The 20,338-nt window shown below is 41.1% G+C and overlaps 1 protein-coding gene across 1 annotated transcript in view; it reads right to left on the bottom strand.

The window, feature by feature from the left end:
- The window catches only part of lrrc4ca (leucine rich repeat containing 4C, genome duplicate a), a 144,712-nt gene that overhangs the window by 70,963 nt on the left and 53,411 nt on the right, over nt 1-20,338 (bottom strand). The gene's annotated exons all lie outside the window — the stretch shown is intronic.

Raw genomic sequence — 20,338 nt, 5'->3', positions numbered from 1 at the left:
CTTCCCATTGTGCCTGCTCTGCAGAAGGAGGTATGACCGCTGGCTGTTATTAGGTTACCTCTTCTCTTTCTGATGCTCCTGGCCTGTTTCCGGTCCAGCATAGGTTGCCCTGCTAATAACTGTAAAACGTCCCGGAGCTGTTCTTTGATTGGCCGACCAGAGCAGCACCCCTCGGCTGTCATTTCTTATTTGGGAGAGGGAGGACGTTCATGCCCACAGACAGGACTCGATTTGATTGGAATAACACTGGTGTGCACTGAGCAGGCAGGAGTGTCCATCCTGACTGTGAGATGCAGTGGAAATAAACGGTAGAATGGAGAATCACATGGAGAATCACACGTTTAGGTAATTTGCAAAGTGTAAGACAATGGCCATAGAAATACACATGTAACACATATAGACCACTGAAATGCAAATAGAAGAATTAAAGGTTTTGGTGGAAACACAATGTAGCACATCCAAAGCCTGTCTTCCTTCTCTGAAATCAACAGTAGCATCCATCAAATTCATTTTGAGGTCATCGATAGTGTGTGTGTGTGTGTTTGTGATCAGTGGATCTTAAAAGGAAGGAAATGAGAGTTTTGCATATTTATAGCATGACTGGGTTGAAAAGACAGAGGCCAGCAACAGACCCCTGCCTGCCTGATAAGTCTGATCCCTTGATAAATGTATTCCATTATTCAAACAATGCTTTTTCTTCTATTTGAAGTTACTATTCCTTTTTCTTTTCCCCCTCCTTCCCTTAATCCCTTTTAACTGAGTGAATATCGCGGCCACATGATTTGCCTCCACGGCGTGTTGTTCAGACATTTCTAAAATCAGCGACACCCTCCCAGTGTCACGCTTGTTTACCACCACACACAAAAATGAACTTTAAATATTCAATTTGCCAAATGATTGTTTTCCGTATCCTCGCACTTTTATGTGAATTAAACACAGCAAACATTGACAGACTGTGACACACTTCTCCAAAGGGCAACTACCCCGTGACTTTGATTCATCAGACTCATTGGAGTGATGTCACATGTGCTTGATTTTCTCATACGGGGTGCAAGAAGAACAGATGGTATCTGGAGTAACATATCCTCATTAGGAGGTCCAGAATCTGCATATCTGAAAGGGAAAACCAGAGGAATGGGGGGGGGATTGGGGTTAAATCCTCAGAGTTTTGGCACAGATCAACTCTCTGACCTTCTGTCCAGTCTGCCGGCCGACAGGCAGCAGTAAAAGGATGGAGCCGGGAAGGGAAACTGACAGCCTCTCGATAGCATAGAGGTCCAGATCCGAGTCGGCCCCAATCAGTAATCACTGGTATGTTGCATTCACCTTTCACGGGACTTTAGTTAGGAGAGTAAAATCAATACGTTGCATTACTCTCCATACAAATATACAAAGGTTGATTCTCCATTGTAACTACATCCAGAATAATCACCACGGAGCTTGTGTAGCTATGTGTTTCTGTGTAAGGGGGTCGACGGAGGAGGGCACTGCTCCTGCACAAGAGCCTTCAGTTAATCAGCAGAAATAAAAGCATAGTGACCTCAGTGAGTCCGTTACCATTACACAATACTTTATATTTCAAAGAAACGCATTTTAAAGCAGCTTGCAATGTGTATCCATCTCCGAGGATAACAGAAAGAGGTCAAACTTCACAGACTGTCGGAATATTCACTCACAGAATGTAAAGTAAACTTGTTTCTCCTTAACTCAGTGTAGTGTGCACCGGATCTTTCTGTCTCCTTTAGCCTCTCGGTCAGTGTTTTTGCGTATGATTGTGCTGTGCATGTTTTCCAGGAGGACACTGTGCCCTTTTGTCTACCTAGCCCTACCTGCCAGCTGAATGTCATAGCATGTCCCTCGACTGACGTGTCAAAGTGTGAAGACGGCTGTCGGCTCCAATCACTGTCTATATTTCAAATGCATTTCTTCCCGTGCAGCAGGCAACAGGGACAAGAAGCTACAATAGCTGGATGTCTGCTGTGATTGCATCATTAGAATACAGGTCACAGCTTCTTCACCCACTCTCTCTGCGAATTTCATGGACAGAAATTCAAGTGCGAGTAAAAAAAAAGAAGAAATTGTCCGGTCTCAGGATGGCATCAATGCTTTTCCCCCCCCAAATGATACGGTTCTACTGGCTTCATAAGGTGAGCAGCACACATCAGAGCAGAATGAGTTCATGTGTGATGGAGTCGAGATAAGAGGCAGCTTCACGGAGTTTAAGGGGTCGTCCTTCATGAGGAGCCGCGTTCTTTAGTTCGCCTGTGAGGAAGTTTGCCATTATCTTTGGGTGACCCAGGTGAGATGGAGAAGGAGAAACAACAACAGGCGGTTTCAATGCAGCAGCTGCAGTCCTATAAGCCACACCGCTGTGTTGAGGAAAGAGCTGAGCACGGAGGCAAAGCTCACATGATTACCTCCCAATCTGCTGCATGCCACTGCGTTTTACTGCTTTTGAAGTTTCCCACAAAGGCTGTAAAGGTTTACGTTAAGAGGCTGTGTGAGGAGATCAAACATCCCGAAATAGCACAGAGGAGAGATCCTGCTCATTTGCTCTTAGGGGAGCCAGTTGGGGTGAACCAGGCATTGATTAGGGACTTCTAAATGCAAGCATTCCAGTGGAGAGTTGAAAATACCTCTGGTGTCCTCCGAGTGGCTGTGACTATAAGCTAAGAGATATCTGTTTTTTTTAAGACATCGGTTATAAAATGGATGGATGAATGAACACATTTGATTCCCATACTTCAAATGAGACCTCTAGCTAACCCTCTTCTGTACTGCGCTAGTTTCCTTCACTGACTAGTCTCTCTTACTTAAATCTGAACGTCAGCCCAGTGTATCAGCTTAATCACTGATAAAGCTATAGGGCCGAGTGCTGCGGGTCGGCTGCCAAGGAAAAGTGCAGGACAATACGCTATGATCACCTGGTCTGCAGGGAAAGTGATTGGCCGCAGCTTGTTTTCGCCACAGGAATCCTGTGCCTTTTGAATCGGGAATTGTCATAATCATAATCCATCCTTCTCACTTCAGCTACAACAGCTTGGGAAAAAATAAAATCCCCCTCAGGCTAGAGGCTGCAGTCTGTGAAGATGAATGCCTCATGCCAACACAAACATTTCCGAGAGTTACCGTACCTGTTAAAATGAAGCAGATTCGGATATGATAAAGCAGTTAGGTTTCAAGTATCCGCTTTCTGTAACCCTGACACACCAGAATCCTTCACAGAGCACGACCACAATCGCACCCTCACCCATTTAAAAAAAAAAAAACCCTGATCCAAAAAGCATCTGTTCCCTGGGCTTGTTTCTTTTTCTCTGACTCCACAGCCTCCGGAGAGGAGCGATGTAACTTTAAGCCCCAGGACCCGCCGGTGGGAAAGTGGCCTTGCAAAAGCCCGTATCGTTCAGTCTGACTCATTCTGTGTCTCGCACAACAGCCGCAACAACCGCACACCTCAGGCTCTCTCAGGTAAAAGTCCGATAGGTATAGACTCTCCGGCGCCGGTGGGCCAAAGTGTAAACAACAGTGCTGACTCCAGGATGAAAAGTGGAGCCGGTGACCGACGCTGCCCCAAACTACTGAGGTTAAAGTGTCTGTTTGTCTCTTTGTAACAGAGGAAACTAAATGAACAACGTTGCCAATGGGCATTTCATCCAAATCAGTCAAAATGGACAAACGCAGAAAGATAATACATTGTTCAAGGTTCAACATATTTCGTACTCTCAAAGTAAATAGAAGTGTGGCTCCAGTGGAGTTGTCATACAATAGCTAGTAAGAGTTATCGTCACAGTTTACCTTGAGACTGAAAAGTATTTGTGAATGTCTTATAAATACGATGTCCACAAATGGTGCTTTAGTGCCTCACATCAACATGCTCTTTCCGTCTTTTGGTTTTTTGGACACTGACATTAATGCATTTATTATTTGTCCCTTAAATCTCAAGCAGTGGAGCTATAGGCCTTTACCTCCTAATCCTCTTTTCTATCACAGTGTTCGAGAAAAATAATCACAAAAAAACAGCTAATACCGTTTATGCCGCGCCAGAAAATCCACACTTCCTTCCTCAGACACTCCTGCGGGCAGCACTGATCCCGGTGTCTCGTTTTTTAAGATAAGCAACTGCTGGACAATAATTTAATAACTTCAAAAACCTGTGCGGCGATCAATGGAATACAATGCAGTGAACTGTGACATTTTGCCTCAGAACGTAAGAGAAAGACAGAACAAGACAATGTTTAAATACCAATTCCTGAGCAGAACTTTTTTAAATAACATAAAGAAAGTCTCCGGTATCATAGTCCCTGGCAGCTGGTGCACTGAGCATAGGTTATATAAATCAGATTATTGTAACACAATGTAGTATCTATTATTCTTAGTTTAAAATACACAACACATCAGTGACTTATCTGCCTGCCAATTTATTCTATACGTGAGAATATAAACTAATCCTCCCTGAGCACACAAAAGACTTATAAATACTTTCCAAAGCCAACTCTTGGTCTAGAAGCTTTTTTTTTTTTTTACAATATAAGTACAACATATACTTACAAAATGCTTCTTCTTCGACTGTCTTTTTTTTCAAATTTTTGAGCAGAACTCTGAGGTATGATTACATAACCTTGTTTTTTTTCTTTTCCACCTCCCTGATGCTCATGTTTTAAGCTCAGAAAGTGATTTAACATTGTCTAGCGATAATGTTTCCAGGCAGAACTGTATCTGATTGCTGCAGGCTATAACAGACCCCTTTAATCCTGCAGGAGCTGGGGTATGTGTGAGGCTCAGGAAAAAAGCAAGAACAGTTCAGAAAAAGGGAATGGGAAATAACATCTTACCTGTTTTTACACATGATTATAATGGATTCATTGGAGATATTAAACATGTGGTGCAGTCGCTGTAGCACGAGTGTTCCATACCTATCGTTGCACTTTCATGTCTGAAAATCTCCAGCCTTGCAGCTTGTCTGTGATAAAAAGGAAATTCCTCAAGGGAGGATGAGAGATGTCGCTTTCGCCCTAATTGCATAATTTCTATGGCTCTGATCTACACTTCTGTAGTTTGTGTACTCTGTGTTCATGACTTTTATATCTCTAACCCTCCATGGATGGCACGTGTTAAAACGTTCCCAGAATGGTTTGTTTTAATGGAAAAGTTTTATCCTTCTAGTTTGTGAGATGCTTTTTTTTCCCTCCAAAAGATGAGTCAATCAGTGCTTCCTGTGTGTCGGATGACGGGGAGAGGGACCATGAATTATAAAGTCGCCCCCGAATCTCTGCATCTTGTACCTCGGGCAGAGAGAGCAGGATTTGCACCAGCCGGTGTGAAAGTCGAAAGTATGTTTAATTCATATTCAAACCGAGGAAACATTTAAAACGGGTCTTTGAAAATCCATTAAGTAAAAACTGATTTAATTCAAAAAATTGGTGCTTTATTAATCCCTGGCAGATCATACTATAAATATGAAACATGGCTGAAACGGCTAATAGATTTTAATGTAATGGCTTTACTGAGGCTAACTTTAAATTTGTTTTATCTTCTGTGTTTTCTGCTTGCCTTGCTTCACATATATCAGGCCTACATTTCTGTCAAATCTGATACCAATCTTTGCCCCGGAGAGGAAATTAGAGGTGCCATAACTTTGCAGCTGCCCAGAGGATGTTCACCAGTGGCTCATCTCGATCCCTGTATAAAGCCACGTGCGGACCCCGTGGGTCACCTACACCTCCGTGACTCTCCCTGGGGGATAAATAAAGGTTCTGACAACCTAATCCTCATACTTAAGCCTGGCACTGCTGAGTCTATGCAAGTATTAACTTTTTGGGCGGGTTGAGGACGGGGTAGCAGGAGTGATGGCTGCTGATTTTGCTGACCACGACCTGATCCGTTATATTTTATTTATTTCCTTGTCAAGTCCTTGCTGGCTCACTCTGCTATTTTGACAGCCGCCTCATTTGGAGTATGACAAGTTTAATTTAGATAGATATGGCACGAGAATGTGGGGGGAAAAAAGTGGCACAATTTCTGTCTAAAAATGCTTAATCGGGTGGTGTCAGCGTCCTATATAGATTTGTTAGCGCTGCACTTATTTTTCTGTCAAGCGGTAATACACAGCATACGGTTGTGTATATGAGAAAAGTGTGTGGCAGTTGAGATTTCACAAAATGATAGTACCCGCGCTGAAATGCTTTGACACGGCCACGACAACAGGCTCGCCTCAGCCTCCATTTCGCTTGTGCTCTTCTACATTTGCAGGCGGTAATGACATGTATTTATAGCTGCACCCAGCATGAATCTACATAGCACAGCAGGGGACGCTTAGAATCCCTAGAACGGCCAAAAGCTACCACTGACCTGCGTGGAGCTCTTTCCTAATACGAGGTATGGTTTGTTTATTCGATGGATATTTCACATGCAGGATTTTTTGTCGTTGGACAAATTGCATCTGCTTGAAAAAGGGGGGAGTTTCTTTTGTGCAGAGATTTTTTTCAAAAAACAAAATCTGATGATTTGGCCGAAGTGCAAGTTAGCAAGTGTGTTGTTTGTTATGGACACCTGGAGGATGTGTGATGAGGCTGTGAACCTCTTCCAGGAATAAAGTAACCAGAAGAGTTTCGTGGATAATTACTCCCTGTGTGCGGGGTAGCAGAGCCCCGGCCTGTGTGCTGTAGTCCTCCTCGTCTCCACTGAACACTTCTACATAATTACGATCACTTAACACTTAACAGCTTTTTAATTTAGCACTTCTGGTCTTGCGTCTCTCACAATTTGCTACTTCTTGTGTAAGGTGGTAATTTAGCAGAGGAAAAGGGCACGTGTTCTTGAAATCACACCCGTAAAGGAGCCAGTGTAGCCACAGCAGAGCGGCTCCATAAGACAATGAGTACAATTTGAAACTGAAAATGTCACTAATTTTAAATCTTACCATATATTTTAAATGATGATCCATAGAAAGGGCCACGTGTGAAGCAGGCTGCTCTATGTTGGCCACTATAATCATCGAATGACTTTCTATTGGAAGGGAAAAGCAGGATTTTGCAGGGAGGTCCACATCAAATCCATTTAAAGACACACAAAGGAGGAAAAAAACCATCATCCAGCTTCCTCTGGTTTCAATTTTTTAACATGTATTTTTAAATGCCATTCATTTTAATGTGCCTAAATGCCTTATTGGCATCCCTAGTTTACTTTAAAGTGACATTTTTATGAATATTTCAATGTATTACATTTGGGTTTCTACATGTCCTGTATAATGCATCTCAGTACATAATATATGCTTATTAGAGGGAATCTGTTACATGTGATGTGAAGCATGACACAGCATCCTCATCATTTCATGCCACATTAGCCACATTGGGCCATAATCCAAGTCGGCTATGAAACGAGACAAGTTGACAGGGAAATAGAGGGATGACACAAGAGCTACACAAATGGACATTGTTATCCGAGACCAGTCCAAGGCGTGCATTTGAATTCCAAAACCATCGTTGTTTCGTTTCCCTCGTCGCCTTGTTGATCTTTCACCGATGGATGTGTGATGTCACCCCCACGGGGTTTAATTGTGCGTGATTGGCAGACGGAGTATTTCCTCTTCAGTCTGTTGGTCGGGATTTGGGTTTCAGTGAGCAGAGGCTCATACAGAGCAAATTTAAAGAGCGTAATATTCAACTGAAATTCACAAATATGTATAAAAATGTGTATATATGTGTGTGTATGTATAGCATATGTATTTTTTTTATACTTTTTTAGAGAAAGTGGATTTTAACTACTCAGGCCAAACACAAAAGAAGGACTGTACTGGATTAGCCTTTTCATATATTAAGCAATGTGATTATTCTAATTACATTTTTTTTGTGTCTATTTAGTCAGTTTTTATTTCCTGACTGCACCGTTATCACTTGACTGTAAAAACAATGAACCATACAAAGAGTTACTCTAATTATTTACAACATCATCAACTGTAAATAGCCTGTTTCAGTTGGTCACATTAAAGTGTTTGCCCTTGTGATGGGTTTGATGCAAAACAAAGTTGAGTTTCTAAGAAAAAATTAATAAAACGAAAGCCTGACATTGCCAATTTAAGTTGCTACAAAGTAAAATAATTATTCTTTCTTGTGTCACTGCGTTAGGATTCATCATCACGTCCCATGATAAGTGGAGAGAAATGAAGCCCCGTCCATATTCACAGTGTGATCATCTGCATTCAAGCTGTATAAGTCACAGGAGGCGTTAGATGATTAATAAGGACTTCGAGGATGAGGGCACAAGAGCCGTGTAAGTGAAGGGAAAAGTAAAAGGAAATGTTGTTACATTTCATCACTTCTGAGAAGAGACCCGAAGTCATCTTGACTGCTGATACGCTCGGCTCAGATCTATTAATGCAATCAGTTTGAATGAGGTGAAGCATAATTTAGGAAAGATGATGGAGATTGGGGTAAATTAAATAAGACTCCAAACTGATAATTGCGGCGCTGCGGAACGGACTTCATGTCCCCTAAAACTGTGAAATAAAGTGGACACCTCAGGAAAGAGCAGCATAGGGCTTTAATTTCACACGAATCATCATCATTTTATATCACCACTGTCAGCTGAGTCACACACATTTTTACATCTATAAACTGCTGAGCTTTGCATTGTACGGATGTTGGCAGAAAGTGGTGCACATGCCTTGCTCACTACTTATTCCGAGGCACTCTATAGACGATAGTGGACAGTGAATATAGAGATTTTTGTCCATATTGACACAAATAACAAATTGAGTGCCACTTTTACGAGGACAGAAGGCGTAAAAACAAACAGTTCTCCCATGAGTAGTGATTCTTCCTCCCTCTGAAATGGCAGAGCGGATTTCTATGGCAATTCAATTCTAGCTGGATTTTAGAAAGAAAAAAAAAACGTAATGGTTGACTATGTCTGAATCTGTATCGATCTGTACAAAGAGGAAAAGTCAATCATTCAGAATAAGGATGTACACACACTGCCCATTGCCGACTTTGTCTTAATCCATAGAGAGCTCAGGCTGCTATAAATACAGTGCACTGGGCTTAAAATAAAAATAGGGAACGAACCAGCATGAGTCATTGTTCAGTGACACTGAGGACCCACAAGTTGGTCTTCCTGTTTCACTCTCTCCTGTCTGTCTATCTGTTGTTTTAAATGAGATACATTTGGCTCGTATCCAGGTTCTTGTTTGATTTTGGGTTATAACTTGAAAAGGTTTTAAATACTCTAATGTTCACGTGTTTATCCTCTTATTGTCCATTTCTGCAGCTTGGACTGAAACACTTGGTTTTAGCTTTAGTCTCTTTAAGGCCCCTCCCCCTTCTGAAAAAGCCCATTCTGCTCTGATTGGCTGGCTGGTCCGCTCTGACGTGATTGGTCAACCACTTCCAGCGTGCGTAGCAAATGGCGACCTCCGCTTTAGCTTTACCTGACTTTGTTAGGAGGTCTGCCCGACTGTAGCTGCTGGGCATGTATTATGCAAATGTGGGACATTGTGATGTCACATAACACAGTAGTATCGGCTGAACTATACTGACGAGGTGTTACAGGAGCTTCGGGAGTTTTCTGTGAGAGAAGCTCAAGAAATGAGTTTGCATGACCTTTCAAGATACACAAACAAACTACATAACATGCCAGAGGGAATAAATCTGATAAAGCATAATATGTCACCTGTAATCTAATATTGTACCATATTGACATATGTCTTAAAATAAAGTGTTTCTGTATCATCAGTACAACTCACCAAATGTTCCCATCACGTACATAACAAAGCAAAGGCCGTGATTGACTCAACACCAGGGTAATGTGGTGTGTGAAGCATTTTAAAGGTCCCGATACTACCGGGGTCTGACAGTCCGGTATCTACGTGATAACTCAATCCAAACCTCTGCCTGCTTATTTCACTGTAAGCCTCAACATTAAAATATTTCTACCCAGGTCCATTCCTCCAACGTTACACGGCACAATTATGTTTGTGAATAGAATCGAGTTAAGGGGCCGTTAAAAATGTCTAAACATCAGCCCAGCAAAAAAGCAAAGAGAAGTGCACCAGACTTTTGGCATCTTCGTGCTAACATAATTAGAGACATTGTGTAAATGTTTAATGGAGAAACAATGTCAACAAGGGAAAGTTTCACATCAAGAACAAGCGTATGATGTGCTACCTATTGCTATTTCCCTTCTTTCCTCTTTTTTTTCTCCTTCACGTTTGGTAGTGGATCGTCCAACTGTGATTGAAACCTGTAATCATGTGCAGATATGCAGTTCCAGTAGAGATAAGTGCCCCTGTGAGACAGCCGCTACCATAGCAATTTGAGCAAACAAGCAATTTGAGCAAAGATGTTGGTAACTTAATAGTGTGAAACTGCTTAGATTGTGGATGACAATCTCTGCCGCTCTCTTTCTGGCGGCTCGCCGTTTCATAAAACAGTATGTAAGAAATCAAGAATTTTCAAATGCATGCAAATGCACTTTCTTCAGTTTTAAGGGATGTTCTTTTTCTCAGAATTGATTTTTTTCAGATATTAGCGAACGGATTAAATAAAGAAAGCTTGTATCACATACACATTAGGTGGATTTAAAACAATTTAAACCCTGCTGGTACTACTGAGAAAATTAAGCTGGATAAAAGTGTGGATTGTAATCCTTTTCCTCTGAGAAGAGAATATCTCAGACAGTGACTGATGACATTGGAGATTAGTATATTTCCCACACTGAGGTGCGATCTGTGGTGGAGCTGAGAGCGTCTGCCGACTAATCTGACTGAGGTTATTCCTTCCCCTTAAATCTTATATCGCAACAATACCTCATTTACTGATTTAGAAACACAATTAACCTTGGTCACAAGAAACTTAACTTCAGTTTAAATGCCCCCTGCACAAATCCAACCAAACCCATAACTCTGATCCATTATGTTGCCAAATCTTGTCTGGGATTTACAGATCATGTTCAAAGGAGTTTCACAGTTAGCTTAAATTGAGGTTAGGGATATGTGCTTCTAGTACAGCAGTGTGAATCAAGGAAAAATATCTGCTTCTTTTAGCATTTGTTTTATTTGCCTATACACCCTGTGGTATTAGGAAAAACTGGTCTCAGACATGCAACAGCAGTGGGTGCACATGGAGAAAACATCATGCTCCTGCAAGTATTAGTGTATGTGAAGAGGATTACAGTGCACACCTGGATGATGAGGACAACTCTGAAGCACTTTCTCCGCCGGCTTTTTGAAATGCAAATATTTCTGTTGAGGGGCGAGCTACAGTCTCAGCGCAGCCACCACAACAAGGCCCACAGTCTTGTCCAATAAACCTGAAAGACTGTCTCCCTTGTTCAACATCAGCACTACATTTGTCATTGTTTGTCTGTAAGGGTCACTGTTTCACCCTGTCACGAGTTAGGAAGGAGCTTTTCTTACAATGTAGTAATGTGAGAGCGTTTAAACACCTGGGTCCTGCTGGGCTCAGCCGGGCGTTTGATCTCGGCTCCAGAGAGCTCCTCTCTTTTTCTGCAGAATTATGGATTAGCATCAAAATGAACAGGGGATGAGAATTAGATGGCTAAGTATTTTACACATGGAGAGTCTGGAGTAGAAAAAGAGAGAAAAACTGAAAAGATTTGAAATAATTATTCAACGGCTGCAGAATTTGCATGATTATAAAAGCAAGGTGACCGTTTGAAAGGAGGACAGGTTATCCAGTTTTGTGTATGTGATGGGTCACGAGGAGAAGTCAGACTTTTCCCCCACAAATGCTTTATTCTCGTTCATGGGGGCAGCTGTTTGAAAACCATTGAGTGTAAATGTGCATGAGCTATCCCACAGTGTCATCATCCTTAACACAAAGCACAAGCTGCTGCCTTAGATTATTTAGATTGAGTGTCGCACACTTTAATGTCCTTATTTTTAATCAGATCATTTTACAGTGTGAATCCTACGAGCCAACCACTTGGAAATATGATCAGTCCATGTATTGACTGAAAGGGCATCGCTGTGTTTATCATATGACCTATATGAGGCAACGGGGAGGGTTCTCCGCACATTTTTTGTTTTAATAACACAAAGTTAAAATGACAAAACAGAAAGATTTCCTCAAAGTCCAAACAAACGGAAGGCAATCCTCTCAAAACAGGCGCCACATAAGCCCAGAGCGAGACCCTTGAAGTACAGCAGGGGTCCCAGAAAAGCAATTTCTCCCTTGACATCACTAACACTGTGTGTGTGTGTGTGTGTGTGTGTGTGTGTGTGTGTGTGTGTGTGTGTGACATGAACACTTTGGTCCCTCAAAACTCCAATAAATGGCATCTCGCATTTTCACCAAATGGCGATATGATGACATAATATGAGGAGTATATTAATACATGGAATTATGTAAATTCGTGCCGAACACTAATAAATGTCTCATTGTGCGATAAATTGCACATAGGATAAGAACATGGAAGAATTTAGGGGTTTTCATGCTCAGATAAGAACCAATCAGACCTCAATCAGATTCCACCAAGGCCTGGATGATCTAATGCTGACACGAGAGAGTAAATCAGCTCTAAGACAGAGTCGCGGCACAAAGACCCTCGATATATCTGTGCAGGATTCTGCAGTTCTGAGATGATGGGATGAACACGGCAAGTGAGACCTGGAATAATTTTCGGGGGATATTTGTTTCTTCTTAAATTAATTTATTCCTAATGCATAAGCATTAAAGCCACGTGCACCACTACAGTGCATACCACCACAAAATCACATTTCAATTCACTAGAGCTCGATTTTCATTTGGATCTCCACCAGATTGCACACACTGAGAAATATCAGTCCCCTGAATACGTTTGATTTTCATTTTTCATCATGATCCATAAATTATTTTATGGGAAATCAACGAAAATGTTGTAAAATCTGGCAATGTAAAAGATAGCTAAAAGTAAAATCCCCTATCCGCCCCCTGATTCGGACCCACACCAAAATTGTAAGTGCTTTTCCCCGACCCACATCGCATCCTTCCACCGAGATTCATAGTAATTTGTCCAGTAGTTTTTGCATAATCTTGCTAAAAAACAAACATATAAACATACGTCGTTGAAAACATAACCTCCTTGGTGGAGGTAACATTTCTCCTCAAGCACTAATTACACACCATGACTGCTACTGTAACACTACTTATTAAATTATACACCATTCATATACTTTTAATCTGCTTTTCCCTTATGTAAAACATGGCATCGTAAAAACAATAAACCTTTCTTTAATGTCAATCCTGAAAAAACTGCTGCAGCTCAAACAGTCCTTTTATGAGTGCAGCCTTGAATTAATAGAGTGATTATAAGAAATGCACAATGCCTTTGAGAAAAAAATATACAAACAATGTATATTTCATTTACAAGCAAAAGAGAACGGCTTGTGTTATGAACCCAATGAAACCTTTCACATAGAGTCATGGTTGGGTTGTTTTATGTTTTTTTTTATATTGCAGTTGGCTATTTGGATTTCTTTCACACATATATATATATATATATACAAAATAAATGTATATAACTTAATACAGCTTATGCACGGTATAAGGTCAATAACATAGAAGCGATACTGAGAGAGTAGGTACATGGTCATCATAATTTTCTAAAGAAAAAAAACCCACTCTAAATTACTCGTTCTTTCAACGTCGTCCAATTCATTCATTTGATTTCATTGTCGTCATGGAAACAAAAATACCAGAAGTTTAATTTAATTATTTAAAATGTGTTTTACCGTGATTAACTTTCTTCAAGTCTACAGCATGTTAGTACTTTCTTGAATAGATTTTTCACAAAATTACAGTAATCACTTCAAATAAACTCCAATTATATGACGGAAGAACGTGTTCAGCCGCTGAAGCTTTTCTGACCATAATCTTTGTCTTAAACAACATGAAATACGCTCTGGACTGTTTAACTGCAGTGGTGTTGTGGGTAAGTTGCACGTCGCTGACCTACAGAGCACTCTGTCAGACTTACTGCAGAGTGGGACTGAAACACCCTTGATAATGGCCCTGTCACTGTCGTTGTTTGCTCCATTTACCTCCGACTTCAGAGAAAAGCCTGGACCCTGCCAACTCGAGAAGTTCTCCGACGAGCTCTCGCTGCCATTAGAGGCAGATGCAGCTGTGAGGGAAATGTGGCCGAACCTGCAGCTCAGCATTAGAGAGATAAAAGATCTTGTAGAAATTTCCCCAACAAAGCTGGAAGTCACAGACACCCGGCACCTTCCAGATAGAGGACACAGAGATAGTGTGGCCGGTTGCAGGAGGTGTGTGTGTCCTTCAGCGTGTGCAACACACTTCTCTGTTTGTTCAATCAATCTGTTGTGGCAGGTGCACGGCTCTTTGTGTGTGTGTGTCCGTGTGTGTGTGTGTGTGTGTGCTGCTGCGAGGAGGTGACAGGAAAAACTGTGAAAGAGACAGAAATAAAGAACAAAAGGGGGAAGATGAAGAGGAGCGTTTTACAACAACAGAGGCAGCAAAATCTCTGCCCTCTGAATCATCAGCTCACTGTGCAGCACGGAGCACTTTACATTTCCGAGGAACATCTCGCCGTGACATGTCATCACATACCAAGGATACAGAATGCTTCATCCTCGCACAATATAATTTTCTGTTCATATATGTGGCACCTTAATCTGGATTTCTTGAGAAATGTACATCATGTTCAGTTCACTGTATTTTTTTTAGAGCAGACATAAACGATCCCTTTGTGATAAGACTTGTGTCAGGGCATTAACTGGATTCTCATAGTTAATAGCTCTGAATTTGTTTGTTTGCAGGATGACATATAAACTATTGAATGGATTAACACATAACTATATAAGAACCAATTAAATTTTATTATGGATCACGTTCAGTTTTTTAACATAAGGAGACAGGGCATTTTTTATTTGTTGGTTGATTTCTCTGTGAAGAATAGTTTAGGGGACTTTTTAATGAGTGTGTACAATTTGATGCAGATCGCAATAAAATGGATCGAGTGAATTAGAATGTGGTTTCACACGGGGACTGTCGGCCAGTTGTTCATAAAATACACTTTGGAGTTTGTGCTTGTGTGTTGTCCTCTTTGTTTGTGTCGTGGAATAAAAAATATTGTGGCTAAACCTTTCCAAAATTTATAAATATCGACACAGTCTAATTCCTGGCCTGCTGAGTTCCCTGTGTGAGTATTGTTTCCTTGTTTAATGTCTTTCAAACATTCCACACTGGGAAAGAAGAAACAGGCAAAACCAATCGATATGAGCGCTACAGTAAGATGGAGACAAATAGCAGGTTAATGCTCTCTGTGTCATGAAGCTGTTTCATTGCACAGTGTGCTCACTCCGGGTTATATACGCATTAATGAGAGTGTTTGTTGGGGAAAGCGTTCCACATTGATTAATGCTGCTGGGGGACTAAGTGGTGCTGGAAGAAAAAAGGAAACGCTGCCACCAGTAATCACTTTCCAGCTCCAAAATAAGCATGATTTAAAAAAAATGTATGGATGGAATCAGAGGGGAAGCTGCACGAGTGGATTCACAATGACAATGAACTCAAGGGCAATTGTGAGGACGGCATGGTGTGTTGCAAATTAACGCATCTATATTGTTTGTCTGTGTTGTTTTAACTAACACAATGTGGAGTAACTCAGGTCACATGTTCAGTCAGCAACCAACAGGACAGGTCAAGGTCACTGTTGGTGCAATATTTCATTTTTCTTTTCACACACACACACACACACACACACACACACACACACACACACACACACACACACAAAGAGCTTGAATGTAATTGTTTTCCCTTGTTAGAAATATGTGCTTATGCAGAGCTCAATAGAAGAATCATGGTATGTTTCCCTCCAGCTATAAAACGCTGTGTAGCACCGCAACACAAACACTCATTACTCATTACCATCAATGACTCTGAGACTGACTCACAAACTGTGAACATAAATCAAAATATAACATACACAAGTATAAGAAAAAAAAAAGAACCAGCATTTTATATATGGCGACGTCCGAAAATAAAGCTTAAGAGCATTAATTCATTTATTCTCCCTCAGGTTTGGGGTTCCTCCAATTTAAGTGGGGTTCTGCACCTTTGTGTTACGGGACCGTGTTTTGTTAAATGAATGAATTCAATATTCATGGTTTATATTATGCAACTCTAACAGCGTTACCTACCCGGTGTCCAATGTCAAATAAGTCATGTTTTAATAATGATGTATTTTAATGACTCTTTCATAACTTCCAATATTTTAAACGGCACCTTGAAGGCAACACCTCGGCGTGGTGAATTATGTCCACGTTTCACTTTGACAGCTCAGTTCTGCTTGGCTCAGTGATATTAGAACCATGAGATGTGATGAACTTCTGACCCTGCACACAAATATTGCATTCGAGTCAGTCTGCAGCAGAACACCACATGGGCCTCCATACAAATCCTGGTCCAGATGGCCGGCCCCCTCTCCCTGGCCTCACGCGGCCTTTTTCCCCCGGCAGGAAACCAGCAGTCGCTCCAGCATAGGTGAAGCAACAGTTAGCCGCCGTCTCTCCGTATTGCCTCAGCTGCTGAGTGCAAATGACTGAAAGGACGTTAACGCAAGGTTAAAAAAAAAAAAAAAAGCCTGTGTTTCGGCAGTAGCTCAGGAAATCAGCCATTTATTTGGTTTATTTCTTTTTTCTGCCAGAAGGTAAAGAGAGATGGGAATATGAGCTGTGACTTTACAGCCAACAGAACCAGTGAAGCGACCAAACTCAATGGTGATCGGTGCAGGATCAAGACAAGAGCGTGGGAGTCTTCCAATATATATAAATCAGCTACAATCAATGAGGTTGTGATTTGCTATCTGTTTGGAGTTGGGAATGCGCACTACATTTACTTTATTATTATTTTTACTTTTAAAAAGCAAAATCTGACTCATGCTTGATTTAAAACAAAAAAAATGGTGCAGGAGTGAGAGGTGGGAAAAACAGAGGAAGAACAAGAAGGAAGAATAAATAACTGTGCCAAGTGTCACATTGGGTTATTTCCAAATGTGAACATCAAGTCTTTCACAGAACTGTATCCAGGATATTTATTTGTATGCAGAACCCTGAATTATGTTTGTGTACTGTATAGTAATGCAGAGAGTTCCATCAGTGCAGGAAGCTTAATGCGTTTGGCTGAGCTTGACTCAACATAACACAGACACTGGTAACATCTGTGGAAGTAATGCTCGTCACGTCTGCCCTAAATTCAGCTCTGTGAAAAAAAACAGTTCAGATAGGACGTTGAGGAACAACCGAAATAGATAGCGTTATAAAATAATGTACAACATTATGGGGTGTTCATATTTTCTGTTGTTTTAGGATAAACTGAAAGACTCTTATCGAGCCCAGATAAGAGTCCTCAATGTCACTTGTAAATCACTGCTCTAATAACAAACAGCTTTTTTATTTCAGTGATTTATTTGTATGAGATATAATATTGACGCCACTGCAAATACACATATTAGATTTTGGTATGGGAGAGGAGAGGAAGCTTCATATTTCAGAGGTCAGGTCAAGTTGGAAGTTATACGCGATGCCATCTGATATCCACGCATTCAGTCGTATTTTGTGCATAACATCATTGTAGCGACACGTCCACAGATAGAAGTTGGACAGCTCCGTGTGTAGGACCGATTTAATGAGACACAAATAAGACAGAACTGTGAATAAACAGTTATTGACGATAGCTTTCACCCCTGGTGATGCCACGATGGCTGGATTGGATCGAGGTTGTGTGTAAATGAGTGTTTTCAGACTTAAGGGGACATTTCAGTGGAAAGTTCCCACTGGCAACTCAGGATTCCAGCTTCCCAGTTTGAATGGAACAAATCGATAGTTCTGCTCTTAGAGGCAAAATCATGCTCTTTATTTAAACCGCAAACTGCACTATAGGACCAATACCACAGAGGACCAATTGATCTATCTTCTCATTATTACTTTAAGATGTTCTGTGTGCAGCATCATACCAGTATGCAATCAAATCTAATTAACACTGGTGGCCCCCTCCAGAAAACTGCATTATAGAGGGATTACACAGCTATCTGTGCTGGTCTGATTAATGGCCGCAGTAATTAATGCTGAAGGGGTCTGTCCGAGTGCCTCAGTGTAGAGGAGCATGCAGCAGAGAGCCAGCTGCAACGCGCGCACACACACACACATACTGAACACCTGGATCCTTGCATATGCTGCACACAATACAAAGCTTTATTTGGAAAGTTGTGTGCATCTGATACATATGGACAGGAACATTAAAACACAATCTGTAAGAGCCTGTTCCATATGTGCAGATTGTATAGAGAACACCATGCAACTAATGGCTGTAAGTCACACGACAGTAAACACAGAAAAGGACAGCATTGAAAAATTAAGAAAAAGAGAGTTAGATACTGTTTCACACTCTTTCTTTTTTTTTTTTACATATTAGTCTCATATCCTCCCACTTTCCATGTAAAAGCATCTGAGGGATTGTTGTACTTGATGCACACTCATTCAACATGCACGCCCGTCAGAGAGACGGAGCGGAGGAGGCACGCTGAGCGAAAAAACACTGAACAGATGTGGAATGACAGACGCAGGACTGAGCTAAACAGAGAACCCGTCTCCGTTCACATCAGCAGCATGTTGTGTGACTTCCTGTTTCATAAGCTGCTTTAAATGTGCATCAACAAAACAATAGAGTACAGCTTGTGTCTCACACACACACATCTTATCCAACCAATTACCCCAGAATCCTGTTAGCACACACAGACTTATGCTGAAAAGTTTTGAAAGAAATTTATATTGCTGAAGTATTTTTGTATAATTCTCTGTCAGGCTAAATTATGTACAATACCAAATTTCGCCTCATTACCACAAATCTTTTGAAATGTTTAAAAAAATCTAAATAACAGAATATAGAATATTCTTTACAAGTGTAACATCACCCTGCTGACGTAATAACTGCCAATATGATTCATTCATACGCCTCCTGAATGTAATTACCAGTTATGTCGCTTTTACCGTCGCAACTTAAAAATTCAGGAAACAGGAAAATCCTCCACCGACACTCCGCCGGAGAATTGTCAAGCAGACGTACTGTAATGTATAATTGAGGCAAACCAATCCAAATAATTCATAGAGCTATCTACTTGAAGCATCTGATCCCGGCGATAACAATCCGCGGCATCTTCGGCACAGAATTATCACAGATGGTTGAAGGCCTTAAACCTAATCTCCGGGATGCGACATGCAAATTTGAAGACTTTTTCCTTTGCCTCACTCGGCGTGCATCTATCAGTCTATTTCAACATCAAATGCCGGGTATCGTGCTACGTTATCTCATGTTTCAAAGGCCGTGGTTGATATGGCATGACTCCAGCCTGATAAGAGCACAAACACCTGCTTGCTCTGCAGGCGTGCTGCTCGGAGAGAGCCCCTTTATATTGGCTCTGGATTGCTCTGCAGATACATGAGGTTTAATCTCTCTGTTTTGCACCTGTTTTTTTCCCAAATCCTCTCCATGTCTTCTTTTCTCATCCTGATGCGTAGTAATTTTCCATAGACGCTGGCACAAAGGAGTCTGAAAAGCTTTGCAAAGACACATAAATTCCAAATCGCTTTCAATTTAAGTGCTTTTCATGTATTCTTCAGTCATTCTAATGCGCTCTTTTATTTTTTTCAAATAACATTTCTGTGTGTGTCTGTGTGTGTGTGTACTTGTAAACGACTGACTTCTGAAACTGTACAAACTTCTGCTGTGTTTTTCTTCTGTAGGTTGGACGCCGCAACACAGAAAATTCACCATTCACGAGGTGTAAATGCTCAATTCTCAGTATTCTCTGAAGGCCATTTGAAGGGGAGGTGAAACGACTCTCATGAATGATGCATGCAAAACAGCTCCCAAAATAAATGTCAATCAATGCTGTAAATGTGTGTTGAACTGATGAAAAATGGAACGCGTGTAATCCTCCCGTCGTCCGTCATAATTCCATATTTTAAATAAAGAATGCACACGTCGGCTTCGATCTCGAGGCGCAGGGAAAAACGCTATGAATTCATAATGCACGCCAGCAAATTTAGCGAATGTTGAGGCCAAACATGAGAAATGCAACTGCAGGGTGAGATTAACGGCTGATTAAACCATGACTGATTAAATCAACTGTGTTCCTTCCTTTTAATTATTAACATCCAGGGAAACTAAATCACTAAAAAAAAAGAAAAAAAGGGGGCACAAAATACAGCCATGTGCACCTTTAGCAGTTTTGTAGCTGCAGGCGCTTGGCACACTGGGGTGCTTTTTGTAATTTGGTGGAACAAAGAAAGATTTATTGTGATTCTTTGTAGGTGGGT

This window comes from Hippoglossus hippoglossus, chromosome 6 (genome assembly GCF_009819705.1).
Source record: "Hippoglossus hippoglossus isolate fHipHip1 chromosome 6, fHipHip1.pri, whole genome shotgun sequence".
Lineage (NCBI taxonomy): Eukaryota > Metazoa > Chordata > Actinopteri > Pleuronectiformes > Pleuronectidae > Hippoglossus > Hippoglossus hippoglossus.
This window is presented reverse-complemented; position numbering and strand designations above follow the sequence as displayed.